The sequence below is a fragment of the Falco punctatus genome (assembly GCF_963210335.1).
Source record: "Falco punctatus genome assembly, chromosome: 3".
NCBI lineage: Eukaryota > Metazoa > Chordata > Aves > Falconiformes > Falconidae > Falco > Falco punctatus.
In genome coordinates, this window is record NC_137582.1 from 28109446 (window position 1) to 28129968 (window position 20523).

At 45.3% G+C, this 20523-nt stretch overlaps 1 long non-coding RNA gene across 1 annotated transcript in view; it reads left to right on the forward strand.

Annotated features, from left to right (window-relative positions):
- The window catches only part of LOC308059958, a 54405-nt gene that overhangs the window by 19631 nt on the left and 14251 nt on the right, over positions 1-20523 (forward strand). The window contains exon 2 of the long non-coding RNA XR_013926535.1: positions 1-20523. This exon is cut by the window's right edge and continues 14251 nt beyond it. This is a non-coding gene — a long non-coding RNA (uncharacterized lncRNA).

A 20523-nucleotide genomic window follows, 5' to 3' on the forward strand; every position in this document is an offset into this window, starting at 1 on the left:
CCTCTGTCCCCAGCTGTTTGCCACAATCTGCACTGGAGAGGGCTGTGCTGTGCCTGCCACTTATGGGAGGCTTGTGGGAGGTGGTGAATCCTCAGAGGTACAGGAGGAGGCTGTGTGCTGCTCCGCAAGTAAGAAATGATGTGAAAGACTGTTTTTATACTTAATCAGGTTTGTTTCATAACTTTTTGTGTTTGTTTGTTGTCTGTAAGAACATTCTGCTCGATGAAATGGGCTCCATAAGGCATAGTAGCAGCAGGAGGGTTGTGACCGCATTTCCCCGTAATGTTGTGCTTTCATGGGTGAACTTCCTTAAGATTCATAAGTTGCCTTTTTCCATCCCTTCTTTCCCCTTTTCCCTTTTGTATCACTGGGACTTCTGAAAATTAGTACTACTGACATTACTGGAGCAGCCAGGACCTGATGAAAACACAGCTCTGTTGTACTGTCCAGAAATAAAACCGGAGTGGTACCATCAGCCACATACTGCTCAGCAAGGCTGCAGCGTGCATGTGAATTCACACATCTACATGTTTCATAGACTCTGGATGATCACATAATATTGGCAATTTGATGGAGAAATCGAAAGGTGTAATGGGCAACATGACATAATGTTATGTTTCCAGGGTCCTAACGTTCAAATAAAAAGCATTTGTTCCAGTTGGGTGGTTTTTATTAAATTAAAAGAAAAAGCAAAAAAGACCCCTCCTTCAGTTTCTCAGCAAGGAAGGTCAAAGCCTCTTCGAAATTAGATGAGATAGAGATATTTTTAACCAGTAGAAGTTTTCCTGTTTTTAAAGGCAGTAGTGCAAATTTGAAATAAGACAACATAAAATGTAAAGTGACTTCAATGAGCTACTTTGTGACCTTGGGCTCTTCAGAGCTGCTGAGTTAACTGTGCTTCTGGTGGGCAGCTACACAGCGGAAACAAAGGAAAATATGTTGTGGGGGTGAGGGTGCTCGGCTGTTTTGATGGTTTTGGGGTAGTGAGGTTGTTCATGTTGCCTTAGTGATGGCTTCCTTGGAGTTTTTGCTGGCATTCACAAGCATTTAGATTGGGTCTTCGCATGGGGCTGCTGGGATAGAATATGCTGAGCTGCAAATCCAACAGTAGGATGTGGACATAGTCACCTGTATTTATACTCTGCTGAACGCTTCTGGTTGCTTCACGTGAATCCTGCTCAGTTTAGTTCATAAAAGCTTCTGTTCATTGAAAAAGCTCATTCAATTCAATCCGTAGCCTAGATGGCTAAAGCATGGTGGAGCCTTAAACTGCTCAGAAAAATGTTTCTGGGGTGTTACCTCAGACAGTGTCCCTTTTTCCAATATACCACCTTATCCCCCACATCCAGCTCCAGCTCAGCTCCTGAGAAATCACTGATTTGGAGCCCAGAGGCTGGTGCTGGCAGTCGGTACGGATGTACCACAAGTGTGGGTTTGCTGGTGCAGCAGAGCCAGGCACATGGGCACTGGCCGGGGAGGGGCCAGGGGGGTCCCAGCTCCTCGGGAGATGCAGGAGCAACCTTGGTGCCTGCCGATTGCTGTAATGAAGCTTGCTTCGCTTATAAAACACCCAGATCTTGGTTATTGTTAAGTACGGAACACTTTTCAAAAAGACATACGTTGTTTGTTTTAAGCTTTTAATTGACTACTATTTATAAGATTATACATGAAGGAAAGAAGGAAAAACTTTAAAAATGCCCCAGGTTCATACTCCATAGCATGGAAATATGTCTCGACTGTTTACAGGTGCTCCTTGTTTTGTGTTCGGAGGCCGGGTTTTTTACTTCCTTTTGGACTGTTCTCCACTGGAAATGAGAATTTGCTGCCAAAATAGTCCACCTTTTCCTGAAAGACTTGGTATTAATAGTTTTGACAGAACATCTTGTTCCTGTGTAATACAGGAGTCGGTCTAGCAGTTGGTCCTGAACAGGGGTACAAAATGTGGTTGCGTAACTCTTTTATTTTGAGATGAAATATCTGCAGTTTAATAGAAAGAAGTCTGAGCTTATGCCAGCATGCATCTTCTGAAGTTAGGAGGAAAGTGTTGGTGTAGCAGATTTCTGTGCTTGTTTTTGTTTAAAGAAGCAAGTAATTTTTATTAAAATGCAGTGTGAGGCTTGGAGCATTTCAGAAATACAGTTGTGGTGCTTCAAGTCCCCCGAAAGGGCTTTTCTCACCCCTGCCCTGACCCCCTGCCTACGTGGGCAGCGCCGGTGCTGGCTGCCTGCTGCCCTCGCACCACCTGCCTAGCCCACCCGTAGCTCTGCTGCGGGATGGGGGCTGAACAGGGACCCCAGCGTGCCCACAACAGAGAAGCTCTACAGATGCCTTTGCTGAAATATCATCAAGCTTAGACTCTCTTGACCTAGCACACATAATAGGAGTGATCCCAGACTTGGCTAAAAGCTCCTTTGGAAAGCCTCATGACATCTTCTAATTTATTCTTTCTTAGTTTCCATTGTTTGATTTCGGTTGCTATTTTTTATTAGCAGTCATTGTAGCCGTGTGACAGGGAATGAATGATCTTTGATAAGGGTTATTTGTTTCTTGTGGTAGGCAAAAAGAAAAAGCAATTTATATTCTTGCAAGACTTTTCCCAAGCAGAGCTCGGTAATTAATGCTGTAGACTGTAGTGCACTAAGTGAAATGGCATTTTGTAGGCTGTGACACCAACAGCTCCTGAATGTTTTCAGGCAATTTTACTTTGCTCTGTATCTATGCTTCCTGGGTGGCTGTACACAATTATTGCTATATATTATTTGATTTTTATAGCAATTAAACAATCTTGTAATTTATTCTGCTAGGAAAAGATTTCTCTGCTTATAGACAAAATGCTATATACTTATGTATATATCAGAAGTATATGCTCTTCCCTCTTCTGCATTTTACAACACATTTTATGCACGAAGGTTGAAATGTAATTGTAGAAAGAGCAGTTCATAATGGCTTCAGTAGAATACCATTTTTACCAGTCCCTGTGACTGTTAAATTCTATGATGCCCTTTTTCAGATTGCTGCCTTACTTTCCTTAAATTAGTGGAATGGACCAACTGTTCAGTTTAGGCAGGCTTTAAATTGCTCCTCGTATGTGTTACAGAAAACTGGGAAAGATTTGTAAGATTTGTAGAGTTTCATAATCCTTTTCACTCTTTTTTTTTTTAAGGCCTACTCACTACCTCAGTACCAGTACCAGTTTGGAATTGGGCTTCTGTTCTACAAGTGAAAATAAGTTCCAAAGTCAAACAGAAACCTGTTTTGTACCTATTGAGTGAACAAAGCCAGAAAGAAGATACCTGGAAGGTTTAAAGCTGAGACAATAAAATTTGCTTTAACAACCCAAAGATGTAATTCTTTTTCCCTATTTTTAATTTTTATTTATAGACAACCTTTTCTAAATAAACCAGCCTGATAATTAATAATAATACAACATCAAGTGTCATTTGAGTAGGGGCATAAAGTGGATAAGGGATGAGGGTAGAGAAAAACTGCATTTGGTTCTGCTGGTAGTTCTCCAGTTGTTGTGTTGATTTTGACCTTGTTTCTGAAGAGGAGGGCAACTGGAGATGAATGCACACAAATGAGAGAGAGGGGCAGAGCACAAAGCACAAGCACTCTGGCTCTGGTGTTTGCAGTTCAGCTAGTGCAGCTGCAGGAGGGTTATGAAGACTGCAGTGTTTCAGCACAAGTGCCCATGGCCCCACCATGTGCTGCCCAGATGCTTACCCTGGGTGTCATCTATCCCAAGGTTTGCCAACTGATTTGCAGAAATGCTGAATGACTGCAGGAATTACTAATTTGTCTTGTCAAAACAGGCCAGTAAAAGCATATTTCTCTGAGACCATACTGTAAATCAGAAGATGAAAAGCAGGGGGAAATCTCATGCCAGGAGCTCATGATGGGGAAAAGGGAAGCTCTAACATGTAGCGTTTTAAAAGCAAGTGACAGTGTGTGGTCAGCCCTATGGGTGTGTTGGAAACCTGCTGATGAAAAGAGCTGCAAGCCTGAATTTTCACTTTTTTACTCATGCCTGAAAAAATGGCATCTATTTCTTATAGCAAGCAGCACCTATCAGAAAAGAACAGCAGTTTGGGGTTCATAGTTTTTTGTAAACTAGACCTATGTTTGTAGGCCTCTGTAAATTTGTCTTACTTTTTTTGTCTCTGAAAATAGCTGCTGAGCAGCACAGTGTCAGTGAAGCCAGATGGTTTGTACGACAGTGTGGAGCATCCTGCTCGTAGGGATAAGAGCATATCTTACTGCTGTTTTCACTGGAATCTGGGCTGAGCTCAGGGGGAAAACAGCAGGATAAAGTAGATCTATTAGGTAAAAATGGTGCCTCTTCCCAGCAGGGGAACAAAGCCTCAGAAGAATTTCACTGACCGCAGTGAGTGCATCTTCTGTCAGGTTACGGAGCTCCTTCTCGCTTGGCTGGCGGTGAGACCAGCCTCGCGGTGTGCGTTTGGGGGTGATGCAGGCTCCAGGGTAGGCTCACTCCCACCCCACCTCGGGTACCTCCAGGCTGGCTGTCTACCTCAGACAACACTTGGCAGAGAAACAGGTGCTTCCCGGCCCACCAGCCCACCCATCCACAGCAGCCAAGGCGAGGGAGCGAGGCTGCCAGTGGGGCCAGGGGAAGTGGGTCGCAGCCCAGCGGCTGGCATTGGTGCTGTGGGTGGCTGCTTTTCCAGCCCTGTGCTGCCAAGGAACTGACAGCATCCGCTTCAGTTTTTAGAAGTATTCTTGTTATCAAAAACTGAGTTCTGAAAGCGCTTACAAAACCCGAGAAACTAATTTTTCTTTGTTTGCAGTAATTTTCAGAAGCATCAAAGTAGCCTTTGGTAGAACCCCATCCAGCTTCCTCACAACATCTCCTCTTCAGCTGAGTTGTTTTCCACAAAGTCAAGTTCAAGAAATTACTTTCTCAAAGCAGGACTTTCAGTCACTCCTGAATTGGCTAATTGCTTTTTATTCATTTTATAGACAAAGAGATGAAGGAAGCTAACAAAACTATCAGCATATAACAGACAGAAGGAAACAAAGAGGATATTTATTAGTTAGCCAATATACAAACAGGCAGAAGGAGGATCATTTTACTGTAAGTTAATGTTTCAGCACAAATGTTAACCAAAACTGCTGTCTGCATCCCCAATGTAGAAGTAGCTCTGCAATATGGCTATTACTATGTCGTTAATGGTATTTAAAACAATATTTCTATTTGTGAAGTTAGATTGAAGATCTCTCTAGTTAGGACCATCTTTATTATAATTATGAAAAATAAATGCTATTTCTGTTCTCATTCTTTGGGGGGGATATCCTTTGACACATGCATGGTCCCGCTCGGGTGGGTGGGAGATGTGAAGTGGCCAGAGGTGCCAGCCTGCAGGGCAGCGCGAGGGTATGAGGCCACGGGCACTGCTTGGTGGTAGTAACAAAGTTTACCATTAATCGTGAATTGTCTGCAAAGGAAATGATTTTCCATCTCAGGAACAAGAAAACCAAGCAACTAAATGATCATTTTGGATTCATGTCATCTGTGAGAATTTTAAAACGTCCAGCTGCTTTTCTGAAGTTGAGAGAGGGAGAAAACACACAAACAAATGTCGCAATTTCTCTCACGGTGGACACACGAGGTGGTGGTGAGCCTTGCACAGGAGCGATCCTTGTTCATGGGTGCTGAGCTGTGCGAGGTCTTAGGGGATGCAGAGGGAAAGATCCCATTTTGGTTAATTGGTTACTGATCTCCATGCTAAATTTGTTGCATTCAGTATTGCGATGCCTTGCCTGTCTTGTTAGTTGAAAATTTAATCTGAAATGAGACTGAGTGCTTTGGTTTGGGGATATAACCTACCCACACCTTGCTGGGGGCTTTGTGTCCCCAGAAGCATTGACTTCCAGTCTGAAACAAGTTAAGTGGGAGATGAGCTGCTGCCGACTCACCATGGAGGTGCTCGATGTATGCAGGGGTGCGAGGATGCCTTTTTCACCAACTGCATGCAGCCAGAGGAAACCCATGTGTGGGATACAATTGAGGTGGACAGAGCCTATGCATGCCCCCCATTCTTAAACTGTTGTGTCAAATGGAAAAGTTGGCTCAGATACACAGTGATCTTGCACAGACCCAGTGCAAAATGCTTCTGTACTGCATGGGAGATAGATATGTGCATGCAGGGCATGCACATCTAGAGCAGATGGATGAGCATCCAGATGACGAAGACTCGAATATTCTGGCTGGCCCCAGACCGAGGTGAGCAACAGGGTGAAGTAATTGTTAGACAGCAAAAGTGAGCCTCTCTGATCTCTTCAGTAGAAATAAGGACATATTAATGCTCGTGCACTGAGCCCTTTGAGAGCTGGTCTGAAATACCAGGAGCTGTTTTGGTCCCATAGCTCAAGTAAGAACTGGAAGGAGAGTGAGGTCAGGGAGGACAGTGAACAACAGTTACTTGGGAAAGGACAAGACTGGCCCAAGAACATCTGTGTATGAGCTGCTGTAAATAAAGTAGGGTATCACTTAAAGAGACACTGGTAACTATTAGAGCAAGCAGGCCTGAGCCGTTATAAGATGTAAGAAGGGTTTTGGCAAGCATCCTGTAGTTATCTTAGCCGCAGTGCAAGAAGTAGACTTGCTGACTTGGTTCCTTTCAGTCATACACTTTGTTTCTAAATTTCAAGTAATTCATATAGCTACACACTAACTATGCATATATTTTTCCATGTGGTACCATACACTATGTGATTGCATCACATACTTGCTCTCTCCTACATGTAAATGTGTGTACGGATATATGCATCTGTCTGTGAAGAGAGGAGGAGAAATGAAGGGTATTGTAACTGAAAATGTACATGTTTATGATTAACAGCACACAATTTTAACTCTGTGTCTGCTTCATTGAGTGTCTTTCTTTCAACAGAAATAAATTCTTGGGGTTTGTAACACTCTGTAGCTGAGCACACGGAAAGGTGACCACATCCTGCATGACTTTTAAACAGTGCACACTGGCAAGCGCTGCTGAGTACTGTGGTTTTACATCTGCCAGCCTCTGTGAGCTTTAGATGCTGTAATCAGTCATTAGTCTAATGGGTCACTCTCATTTCCTCATCCAAACTTTTTTTAAATTACATTTTGGTTTATTTGCACATTTACTCCTATTGCAGGAGTGGATGCTCTTTCTGAAGTGTGAATACATCCCATAGCCATAGTTACAGCAGTGCTGGTAAGGAAAGAAGACTCCTCTGACTCCAAGCTGAGTTTTCTCTCACAGATGTTTTATGAACAAACTTTCTGTTTCTGTAGCAGGTGGTGGAAACTCAAAAATTGGCAAAGAACCCTATTCCAGCTCATCTCCTTTGTAGCTGACTGGTGAAAAATGCAGTGTGTTCAATGTTTGTCATATGTTATTTCAGATACGGTTTAAAACAACACTTCTTGAATAGGTGCTGAACCCCCCTCTCCAATTACTGTCTTATCAAGGACCCTTGCCCATGGGCGTGCTGCTGAGAGCCTCATAGGGGATCACAGCTCCTCCTGTACAGCATCAGAACTGTGCAAAGAAAGCACCACAGGTCTGAAGGTGTCCTGGCTGTGTCGGAGCAATTATTTTCCTAAAAAAGCCATTACGTTCATGTCTGCTGCCCTGGAAAGCGCGGAGGGAGGTGAAACTGGGTGCTTTGCCCCATTGACCCCACATAATAATCGCAAGTCAGCAAAATATTTAACAATATCTTTCATCTGTGTGAATAGGTCTATTAGCTGGTGAGCCATGTGCAAAAACCCACTGACATGATTTAAAGCCTAGAAATGAAAGTATCAGTCTCTGGAAAAAATAAAACTAAGCTGGTAGGTTCCTGTTTGGAGGAGAACAGGGGAGAGAGGAGATGAAAGAAATCACCTTGCAGTGAATCTCTCACTTTTTGTAATTGCCACTAACTCAGTTTTTCATGGATTTAACTCTTGCAGATCTGAAATGTGATAAGTATCATGCTTGTCTGCTAAAATTAGGTCAGAATTGAATTTGCTTCCCTGCAGGTAGATAGTGAGTACTTACACATTTTTTCCCCTAAAAAGATAAAAAAATGATTTCTGACTGGTTGGTTGTGTGGTTCACTTAATGTTTGGATACATTTGTTTTTATTACAGCACTGTTGATGTTTCCGTTATTTTTATTCTTTGAGTGATGCGTTACTCCTATCCTGCTATTTCCTATTTTGTCAGCTCTTTCCTGGAGGAGGTTTCTCTGGAGTGTATTTATCTTTCAATTAGCAATGTTTTCTTTGCAGCCCTACTGATTAATTTATTTTGCCTAAGCATAAAACAAGTTGAATATGCAGAATGGCAAATGTAGGAGTGAATCAGCAAAGACACTTCAGAACGTTTTTCAAGCTTTTTTATCTCAGATACTTTCCTGGATTCTACTCAAGGGCCCTTTGTTGAGCATTCCCAAGGACAGGGTTGCTGGCTTTGCAGATTTGGTGATCTTCCACCTTAGAATACATGCTGCAGTGCTACCTCCTGTCTGAGAGCTGTGCGGAGCTGTTGGGGCTCTGTTGGTATGCATTGCTTTGCCATCGCACTAATAGGGATATTAATTGCAGCATGGCCATAAGCCAGTTTTAAAAATACATTGTGGTGTCTAGACGTATGAATATGAAACCCCTGTAAGTTTCTACACACCTCACACAGGTGGAGACTAGGGTGCGGAGGTATTTTTGACAGGTTCACTGAGTACCCACTGGAATCTTTAGCTGTTAACACCTTGTTTTCCATGCTCAGCCCCGGGGTGGTGGGGAACAAGGCTGCTGCACAGCAGAGCTCGTTCTCTTTGGTACTGTGTGTTTTGACCATCTAAGTGACCCTGCACTGGCTGACCCAACCTAGTCTTCAGCCAAGGACTTCAGCAGGGGACTGGGTTCAAGCCTTGCAGGGTTTCCCTGATTTGGGAAGACCTGTCATCTTAAAAAAATCAATGTTAACCCACTTTCATTGCAAAGGTAGCCTTGAAAATGCAGACTGGTTGATTAGGGGTGGCAACCTGTGTCTGTGCAACCTCTCAGCACTGCAGCTTTCCTTAGGCTGTCCCCACAAAGTATCCATGTACAGCCTTAGTTCCCACAGTCACTGTCTGCCCTCCTTCCAGGTCTTGTCTAGGGCATAATTTCAATATCCTATCATTGAATAATAAAACAAACGAACAAAAAAAGTTTAGGTTATTCCAGGGTCTGTGGTTGCCTTACTGGGCCTTGCTTACACATACATCTTTCCTTTGAACTGCTCTGGGCAGCCATAACATCTCTGAGCCTCATTCAGATGTTGTGCAGCTGCTGCACAACAGCACTGTGCTAGGCTGTGCTGGGGTGTGCTGGGCTGTGCTGGGGTTGTGCTAGGCACACCCTGAGGCCAGGCGTGATGTCAATGATGCAGATATTGCTGAGGGAGTGAAGCTCTCAGCAGAGTCCTGTGGGAAGCCTTTGTGAAGCTGAAGCTGCATGCTTTGCCTGTGATACACTTGAACACAGCATCTCATCTTTAAAATGCATGTCCTTGCAAAAAGCAAAACTTGTTGCTCTCCCATAGCTGCCTAAATAACATTCCTATGTGATAGGCCAGTGTATTCTGTGCCTGATCTGCCACACTCCCAGGAGCATGCTCTCTGCTGAGGATGGGCTTTTGAAAAGCGCTCGAGCTGCATCACAGCCAGCTTTGGCTGTGGTCTTTGTGATCTTTGGCAGCTGGCCAGTTTGCTATTTTTACTTACAGTAAGTATCTCCACTCCCCACAAGTCACAAAATTTATCTTCAAATAAGCAAGGCTCTGCTGGGTGGGATGAACACTGAAGTCTGTGCTGGCACTGTGGGCAAAAGCAAATTCTGGCCTGAAGGCTGCTCTTTGCAGGGACATCCAAACCACCACAGTCCCACCTGTCTGTGTGGTTCCAGTGTAAACATCACCATTTATCATCACCTTATTCGGTCCAGATTTATTATAAATAGTAGTCCTCCTTTTCTAGTGCAATTTGTGCTACTCCTTGTCTCTCTTTCAAAGGCGTTTTGAGTAAACAACCTTATTTTAACAAAGCAGATGGAAACCTTTTTATAGCTGTTGAGGCACTGGCAGTATATACATCCCTCAGCTAGCTCTGTTCTTCAGTACCGCTCTTTGTTGTACTAAGGAAATGCCTGAAGTCACTAAAGTGTTGGATATAACCCATTCCACTTCAGAGAAGGTGGATTATCAGGGTCATAATATTGCTGAATTAGTTTTACAGCTACTCCAGAGGTACCATTGAACAACTTGTATTGATTTCTCTTGCTTCTCATCAGGAGCTGTTATCTGAAAGCTGAAAATAAAGCAAAGCCATCAGACTTCCTCGAGAAAGGCAGTGGAAAACACCAGCGCCCAAGAATCATGTACCACCTTGTGCTGGTGCCTCTGTGTTGGCCTGGCCATTGCATCTTCCCACCCGTGGGGTGATGCTCACCTCATGCCAGAGACTTAGCAGTGGCACTCAGACGACTGTTGCTTTTGAAGAATTGCCCTCTTGCAGTGCAGGACATTTGGCACAGGTACCACAGGAGGTCACAGTGTCCCTTTTTTGCCCTTTCCTCCAGCCCTATGGGCAGCTGTGGGTTTCTGACCTTCTTAACAGAAGGCCTCTTGCTGTGTGGACACATGATTAAATATGGGTTATTTTAGTTAATCTCTGTCTCATTGCACAGGTCTTTCCCAGGTAGCTAACATTTCTAGCAAAAAAGACCCAGAAAAGAATACTCCTTATCCCTCTGTATTAAGTCAAATATTTGTTTATGAGCCAGATGTGCTGATGAAAGGCTGGCTTCAGAGCTGTGGTGTGGCCTGGGCTTTCAGAGGGACACTCAGCTTCAGCCTGGCTGAGTAAGTACTGCCCTGGATGCCTGCAGATCCACCAGGAGAAGCTCTAGCTTTATGCAGCATCTGTGTAGTTGTGGAGCTGCCCTGCCACCCCCAAGTAAGCGGGAGCAACACATGCTCACTCACCTTGTGTAAAGGTACCACAAGGTACCAGTCTTGTGTGCCTGGACCAGTTGTTTCTGAGCTGATACTGTGCCTGGGGACTCAGTGGTGTTCTCCTGAGGCTGGATCCAGCATGTGAAGCCCCCTGGTTCCTCAGTGCTGACAACTGTTTTGGTGGCAGAATGCTCTTCTGGTTGCACTGAGATGCAGTCGTCTGTGCTACTTGACTGTGAGCATCCTCCCTGCCAGGTTTTGGCCCATCCCAGCTAGTGGCTGGTTAGGGGAGTGACATGGTCATGGTGTTATTCTCAGGTAGCCTGGTTCCTGGGATTTGCCCAGATTGAATTCCCTTTGGTGCATCCCAGGAAATGCTCAGGTGCCATTCTGAAATTGCCAGAAGGGTCTGTAGCATTGCCCTTGCATGTCAGCACCTACTTAGCGGCTTTTTCAAAAGGTAATTTGAAAAGTGATGTAGCCATCCTCTGCACTGGCTCCGCAGGCAGTACGGAAATGAAGGGCTGGGTTGAGAGCTTGCCACTGCTGTTATGGGTATCTGACAGTGCTGCTCTGGCCATGCTTGCTTCCTCCAGAGCATGTTAATTAGATGGAATGTCATTATACGGTGTCCAATCGAACCCTTCTTTTATCAAATTCCATTAGGAGATACAGCTGTCATTCAGGTTCCCCTCTCATTGAGCTCCTTCAGTGACTTTGCTCCTTCAAACCCTGTGAGAGAACCGATATGCACCCCTGAGATGTCCAAGTGCTGGGCTGGGTCAGAGGGAAGGACCTTCTGTTTCTGGGGCCAGGCTATTGAGTGCAAGTTAATCACCTGGCCTGCACTTGTTTGAAGGGAAAAGATGAAGGGGAGGATGAATAAAACATTGTTAATTTGTCATGTGAAGTGCTTTGAGGTAATTTCAATATTTGACTGCTTGCCCATCTTTCATGGATTTCCAGCTTTGTCAGGAAAATATTACTTTTTTCACCGCTGATTACCCTCCTGGTGTGAACTGCATAATTTCTTACTCAGAAGATTATTGTAGCCACTTATTTTCTGGTTAAAGTGGTGTAAATAAAACAATTACACTGAAATGATTGGATTTTCTCTTTAACACATGAAGCACAGATGCAGAATACACAGTCCATTTAAAAAAAATATTCCTACTTCCAATCCAATTTATATGAGAAAACAATCAACAAAAATAGACTTTTTTTGCTGTCTCTTTGCAGAGGAAAACATAACAAGGCCATATGCTGTATATGTGTCCATATTTTATGGGGAATTCATGCAAGGTAATGAGCTGCTGCTCTGTGCTAAGAGGCATGGGGTTGTCCCTTTAGTCCCGCTGAGGAGCTTTCAGTGTTCAAGCTAATTATTCCTACTGATAAAGCATCACGAGGAATGCAAGCGGCAAATGACAGTGCAGATGCCACAAGGGTTGTATTGCTTCTTTTTGAGGGAGAAATCTGGACGTGAGAAGGGGGCTGGGTAGGATCCCCCCTGTGCTGGTGTCTTCTGGGCTGGATACGTGAGCAGAGAGCATCTGATCGAGCCACTGTAGGGTGGCGGTGAGCGAGCAGAAACCTACCGCATTTTGAGTACACAATTACACGTCTGCTTTATTCCTTTGATGAAGGCTTGTATGGCTTGGCTCTTCGTTTGATGCTAATTTAATACGCATCGGTCTATTCTTGTAGCTCAGGGTAACAGACAGCAGTTCCTTGCAGGATGATAAACAGCAAGCAGCCACACTCACTCCTGTGCGAATCCTAAGTTAAATGGCTTCTTTGCAATTGTGCTTAGCCTAAAGATGCATCCTCTGGTTTCTTATGGGGTAGTTTTCCTCTAGTGGGCAGAAATACAGAATCCCTTAATACATTTTGGACCCCTCATCAGTAATTAAGACATGAAACTGACTATTTGTGACACGTTTCTGGGTAGGTGAGAAGCTGCTGACATTTTCTCTGCCTGTCAATTCTGTGAAATGTCTTCTGATCTTGAATTTTGCCAAAGTGTTTATTGGTCTCCGGAGACTGCAGCTTGTGATGAGCTTTCCAATGAGCTGCGCCAGTGCCTCCCTGGTGTTGAAGGGTCATAAATGATCAATTCACTCATGAAATATCTTCACTGTTGGTCATATAGGGCTGATTAGTGTGAAATAATATAAGTTATAACGTAGAAACCCACCACACCTCTTGCCTTTCGACTTCAGTGGTGGGATATTTTGTGTTTTCCATCTGCTCAGCAGATGACATGGAAAGAGCCATTTACCCTTTCTCTTGCCATAGGTGTCCTCCCTATCCCTGCTCTCCAGCAACAATATAATTGGATTTCTTGCTTTGAGAACTAGAAAAGCCACTTCCAAGTGGAGGGAAAATGTTCAGTTGTGGTTTTGCCATTACTAGGTACATCATTATTATGTATTTTCCTAACAGCTGTGATCAGCTCTCATACTGCACAAGAAGTTGTACAGAAAAGGTGTGAGATAATATATAACATATTTAAGCACTGTCTTGTGTCAGGGCCTACCAACCTGCCTGTGGAAGGAGGGATTAGGCTCAGGAGCTTTCAGTTATTATTACTCATGTAATTTTTCAGTCCCTTCCTCTAGCTGTATTGGAAAAGGTAAACCTGGAGTTTCAAACCAGACCTTTCCAGGGAGATGTTTCATTACTTCCAGATGCTGTGTTAAATGGAATTATTTTCGTCAAATCTTGTTAATGATGACACATTTCGATGTGCAAATATGAAAAACGCAGGAAAGGAGCCGGCAGCCATCAGGGGACATGCAGGTCCCTGCAGGTTGTGGGCTTTTGCAGCCGCAAGGCAAGACCATCCCTTCCCTCCCCCGCATACCTGCCTGGCCCTGGAGCTGGCTGCAAGCTTCTTGCTGCAGTTACACCAGCAGCCAGAGCCTTTCCCCAGACTGCCCAAAGGGCTGTGGAGGGAGGTTGTGCAGATGCATTAAGAAAGAGAAGAATAACTTATTGTTTGCTTTGGCCAGTGAAGTTAGCTGCTATTTTTGCTCTGCTCTATCAGGCAATTAAAATGATGGATATAAGCATTTGATGTAAACTCTGTTACTTACAAAGAATGTACACATGGACTGGTTTTTTTTCTAAATGGAGTAGGAACAGAGGCTGAAACAGAGATCAGCTTTATTGCTTCCAGGTCCTGCTCCTGCCCAAGGATATCTCTTCAGCCAGAAAGCTTCTTTACTTTGTTTTTTATCTGAGGTATGTTCCCAAGTCCTCTCCTGCATCTGCCTCACCTCCTGATACTGCTTTTTGACCATGGAAACCCTCCCTGTGCCTATGACATTTCTCACCTGCCTGTGTGTGACCTGTCTTTTCATGGGGGTTCCTTGGTTTGGTGATTGGACCCCACAAGATGATTTTGACTGCATCTCACATTCAGCCAGGATGAAGGCTTGCTCTCATGCAACAGGGTCTCAGCTAAAACAGGCCTTCAAGCACAGGGATTGCTCATTTGCGTGGGAGGGGCACTTCAGCTACCCACCTGCCAACACCTTGAGCTACCCACCTGCAAAAATACAGTTTTTCAGGCATATTGACCCTTTTTTTTTTCTTATTCCCTCCTCTTCCCCGTGCACTTCATACATTTGCTGACATCCTTCCTTCCATCCTTTCTCCAAAGACAGCCTCTCACTGTGCACCCACTCCTCATAAGCAACGAGGGGCTCTCGGAGTGCCTGCCCAGCCGGTGCACCTTCCTCCTGGCCACCCACTCTCGAACCACCATCTCCCGGCTCCTCCCACCCTTCACACCTTCTCCTCCACCCCATCTCTGCCAGGCAGTTTATTTACTCTTCTCCAGTATTTACTCATCTCTGTTTTAAACCCCTCTGTAAACCGACTTTCCCACTGCAGGGTGCAGCATCACAGGCTGAATACATCTTCACCTCTCATGAAACTGTACTGAAAGCTCTACCCCTTTCCTCTCCCAATCAGTCACCAACCGAGTCCCAGCTGTATATCCTCCACGAACACACCACCAGCGCTCCTCCTCTGCCCCCGGGGAGGCAAGCTGCCTAAACCAGAAATAATAAGGCAAGGAAAGTAGGTCATCTGCTGTCTGAGAACATGAAATACAAAATCCAGCCACCCAGTGCTGGATGAGCACAAATGAGAAAGCTAAATCAACTATCAAATCAAACTGATATAGAGCAGAAGTTTCCCTGAATTTTAGTGCAGAACGCTTTTCTCTTCTCTTGCCTCGCAGCACGGCTGTGAGCACGGCCAGCCTGCCTGCTGCCGGCAGCTCCAGCAGCCTCGGCTGGGATCTGCTTGGCTGCACACAGCAGCAAGGACTGCATCACTCCTCCGGATTTGAAGGCACATAGTTATACTGCATGTAATCCTTCTTCAGCATTGCCAGATGTTTTTTTTTTAAATCCCTTTTCCTGCTCTTTGCCTCTTAATTTTGCTGGGAAGCATTCTGTAGCATAACTTATTTTAAATGTGGTCAGAAGCCACTGAAATTTCCTATGGAGAAACTGGGACAGGAAAGGGGAGGCACTATGCCATACACACAAATTACAGTCCTTCTCTTCCAGCACCATCTCTCCTGGGCTGAAACTCCTCTGAGAAATGAAGGAAAACCATGAAATAGTCAGAAATGTAATAATCTGTTCAAGAATGAGTCTTTCTAGCTGCCATTACTTGGCGGGGGCTTATGCCCTAAAGCTCGAAGCTTTGTTGAGGTGCATGTGCAAAGAGCTGGAGAAAAAGGAGCTTCATTTTTACAACTAGGCAGAGTGAGCACTGTCATCGTGTCTGGCCAAAGAGTCCCAATAATATCGAAAGGCGTTATTATTAGTGAATCACTGAGCACTTCACTGTCAGCCTGCTGCGAAGCTTCTGAAATTAGGAGATGGAAATCCATAGGAGATGGATTTCCACTGCTGTGTGATGGGTATCTGCCTTTCCCAGCGTGTTGCTCTCTGCCTGCTCTCCTTTCTGCTTGCTGCCTTTCTCTAGACAGAGCAGGCACATTTCTCCACACCTTCTCCTTGTGCCTCACTCATGCTCCACAACCTTTTTTCTTTACAGTGTCCTCTGTGTTTTTTCTAGTTTGTACCAGACCCATCTCCTTTTTCAAATGCACACTTTCTCCCTTTCCTTGAGCTAAACCCTGAGGAATAAAGGAACATCTAATGTGATGGTGCAGTGTTGTAACAGCTGAGGAGACGTGAACAGTGTAAATGATCGAAGATGAAAGGGGAAGAGAAGCAGTTGGCCTTATTTTCGTCCTTTCATCATGACTGTATATAGCATCTTTGACTTTGTGTTTTCCTTGGAAATTACGCAGAGAAATGTTGACGGCATGAATGAAGTTACAGTTCCTGTGTAAAGCAGGAGCTACAGGAGATAAAATTAATGCTTCCTGCATCAAGCATTTGGCTGGAAGGTTGGTGATTCACAATTACCTTTGGGTTGCTGTTTTTTTTTTAAATCCTAAGGAGATGTAAGCACAAGGCATGCTCTAAGTAGAAACCATCGTAACGCAAGAATAATGCAACTCCCTGTGTCTTCAGAGGTGGTCAATATGCTGTTCGTTGCAGGTTGCCATAGAGATGCAATATTATTTTCTTAGCTTGGTGATGTGCACTGAATTCTAATACATTTATAGGACTGGTATAAGTTAATATAAGTCTTTATGGTTCAAGAAAAGCTTTTCTTGCTCATCCTTCAAATAATATTTGAAATCAAGTGTTTGTCTAATGCACAGATTCCTCCGGTTTGACAAAAGTATGGTGACAGAATAACATTATTATGTCTATGCAACGGTGTTTGAATGTTCTGACACACATTTTGACTTTGCTTATGAAAGATGCAGTTGCACAGAGGTGCACTGGCCTCACTAAAATGGGAAGTGAGGGGAAAGGAGGAATGAGAGCAATGGAGAAAACAAACCTGTAGCTTCCCAGGTGAAAAGTGTTTTCAGTTCCTTCCACGTGGCCTGAGACTACATATGGTCAACTGTGTTCCAAAAGCTCATTTAAAATATTCAGTTATTGGTATGAGTCTCAGCACTCCTTGTCAGGTGTCTTGGGCGCCAGCTTTGAAACTGCTCCCTGAAATCATGAGCTAGTGGCAATAAAACCTGCTGCTGCTGGAGCGGAGGGTCCATGAGCAGTTGCAGTGGTCTGACATCGTAGCCAGTGGTGACGAGGCTAGACGCAAAACCCCAGCGTGGCTGCAGATGTGGAGCTCCCTACTCTCACCTCAATAAATAAGGAAGGAAGGAAATGTCTGTGGGCTGTCAGAGCCAGAGCTGTGATTTAGATGTATTTCTGGTGACAAAACTGAGTGAGAGGAATGTGCAGAAAGCTCAGGCTGCTGGAGGAGCATCTCTGTGGTCTGGTTTTGTTTGTTTGGTGGGCGAGGTATGTTTTGTTTACTGAAATAAAGCACACTGGCTGAACATGAAGAGGCTATAGATATCTGTTGCTGGAACAATGACTTACCCATCCACTCCTCCCTTGTCTTTCTCACAGAAGTTCTCCAGATCATTTTGGACTACAAACACGACGATTACCTGTGCAGGTGCTTGTGGCAGCAGACCTTAAGGTAAGCAGTATTAAATACTGATATTTGATTTGTTGAGTGATTAGAAGAGGTACAAAAATGAATTTTTAGACAACATTGCAGTCACAGCTACAGCCTGAACTGCTGAAACATTCCTTGGCGAGAAAAATCTGTACATCACCCAGCAAGTCTTTGCCCAGAAAACCATCAGTATGAGGTTGTTGGCCTGTTTCCTATGTTTTCCAGGGGTGGAGGATGCTGCAGAGAAAGAGGTGCTGGGCCTTCTCACTGGGCAAATGGTTGGTGGGACCCCTCACCTGGCAGCCTGTCACATTGGCACTCGAGCACTCATGTGTCCCATCCAGAGGCCAGTCTGCCATGTGGAGTCTGTGCCTGCTGCCCAGGCAGTGCCACACCACAGCACTGCGGCTGCCACAGGCTGGGGAGCCCCGATGCCCATGTACCTGCCTGTGTACTTGCTCCCTCCTGTGCACCCAGGGATGGGGAGGACAGCTGAGTGCAGGCAAGGAGCCCAAACCCAACTGCCCTGTGCAGCCCACAGCCACACACAAAACCTTCTGCTCCTGCCCATTGCCAAGGGGCAGCCCCGTCTGTGAGGCCAGGGCATCACCTCTGGGAGGGATGATGTGCTGCTGGCCAGGCAGCCCCATTTCCAGAGAGAGATGTGCCAGCACTTGTGCCAGTAGTAATCTGAATTCTCCTATTGGAGTGTGTGAAGTGGGTGGCCGCTGGCATCTCTGAATGACTAATGCACCAGAGGAAGGCTAGTGCGTGCCGGTGTTTATAAGGCAACCAAATGGCTCCGTCTGAGCCTTCCTTGAAAACCTGCCATGGCTGACCTATTTACTTTAAGGGCAATGTTAAGGAGTGAGGTTGCAGAAGGAGATGTTTTGGTGAACTCCAGGTTTATAATTTGAAAAAATGGCATGCCCTAGCTAAGCACCATCTACCCTCTGAAATCCAGCTGTTACACTTTCCAGAAGGTGTCCCCTGGGGCAATGATTTTAAGTTTTGCAAGTCTAGCCTCTAGCTGCTCCCTCCAATTGCCACATTTCCTTGAGAAAAACCTGCTTGTGGCTGCTGCCAGGGGCCAGGGGAGCCACCTGCCCTTGCTGCCAGCGCTGACCTTTCCAGCAGCTCTAAGCTGGCTCAGGAACCACTTGTTCTTGATCCAGGGTGGGTGGCTCAAAGGACATGATATCTCCTACCTCCCCCTATCTGGGATTTGCACAAGCTGCCCCTGAGACTCCCCTGGGGACCCCACACGAGTGCCCTCACCCTTTCCGTGGTGCCCAGCTCAGCAGCTCTCACTCCAGTTGTCTCCCACTGGCTCAGAGCTGCTGGGGATGAGGGATACAGGAGAGGGAAGGGCAGTGGTGCTGCAAGGTGCTGTGTGAGGAACCCTGCACTCAGCAGCACCCTCATGGTGGGGGGATCCCCTGGGAACTCCTGGAGGTCCCATACTGCCAATGTCCTGGTGTTTTGGGCAATGCTACTCTGTAATCCTGTTCACACGAGTGTTTGACATGCCATAGCAGTGTGCCTTCTTTCCCTTTCACGTGGCCAAGCCAATGGTGCCCGGAGCTCTGGGTGCTGGGGCTGGCTGGGACAACTACAAATAGTGCAGCTGAGGACTGCATTCTGGATGGAGGCTCTGCATTGCAGGGGTAGATTTACCCCAAGTTAGGAAAGCCTGTGCTCCCCTTCTGACCATTTTGAGAGCAGTCCATGGACAGAGGATGTTTTGGCAGTGCTGTCTCTTTCATCAGCAGCAGGTGTATCAGGACTCTTAACGTGCGAGAGCCAAACACAGCCATAATATGAAGGTGAAGCGCCCCGCTGGTGGGGATGCAGCCACACTGCGCACTGGCGAGCAGGCGGTGTACCACCCTGAGCCAAGCTAGCAAAGCGCCTGCAGCCCTTTCAGCCCTGCAGCAAAGCAGCACCTCCACATGCCAGTAACATCTGGGCAAGTGTCGGATCTGGAGTTCAGGGCCCATCATTCAAATACTTTCCTAACCTCATGCTCTAAGCAGTTTTTATTGTGTGTATTTGGAATAAGATAGAAAAACTAGATACAGCCCAGCACGGCAGATCTGGGGGTTCCTGTATGTGGCTAATTAATGCCTCTGCCATGGAGCTCGGTGCCCTGCATGATTTGTGAAGACTGGGAGCGTCCTACATCACACCGTGCCACAACTGGCTATTGCTGCAGGCTGGCCACAGGCTTTGAGTGCTTTGCCTTGCTCTTACATATCTCTGCCAAGTCACCTGTGTCATGTGTGCCAGATGGCAAGTGAAAGTGACAATCAGTGTTCGGTGGCACTTGTGTGACACAGGACATTGTTGTGAGGGGGTTTCCTTCTTCCATGATGCAAGTGCAGGATGCTGAGCAACCATTTCCTCTGAAAGTGAGCTTAAGATGCTCGGAATATTGCAGGATACTTTTTTTAAATCTGAATAATTGATTTGATAATTACCTGTAACTATTTGATTTAATATTGAATGACTGATTGCATCAGAACTGGATCATGCTGGCTGTTGTACAACTGCCCTGGTATGAGCCGGGCCATTCCATGCAGGCTAAAGGCAGCCTGGCCAAAAAGAGGAGAAAATAAGTGTGTTTTATTCAAGGTCACACAAATGTTTTGGGAATGATATGTCCCTCTTATGTGTCCAAACCTAATGTTCTCTTCCTCGAGTCAAACTTTCTGACAGTTGAGCACAGTCCATGTCCTTAGCTGGGGTCTGGAACACGCATATGATGAAAAGAAAATCTCTAGCCCGATCTGCAATGAAAAGTCAGTGGATAAATTGTTTTTTTTAAAATAATATCTGTGGGTTTGGTCATGAGAGCATTATTTCACTATATTAGAACTGCTGTCATTCGATTAAGTGCTTATATACCAACTTACAATTTTCCTGGTATCCTAAATGGTTAAAAGATTGGGCTTAGTCTA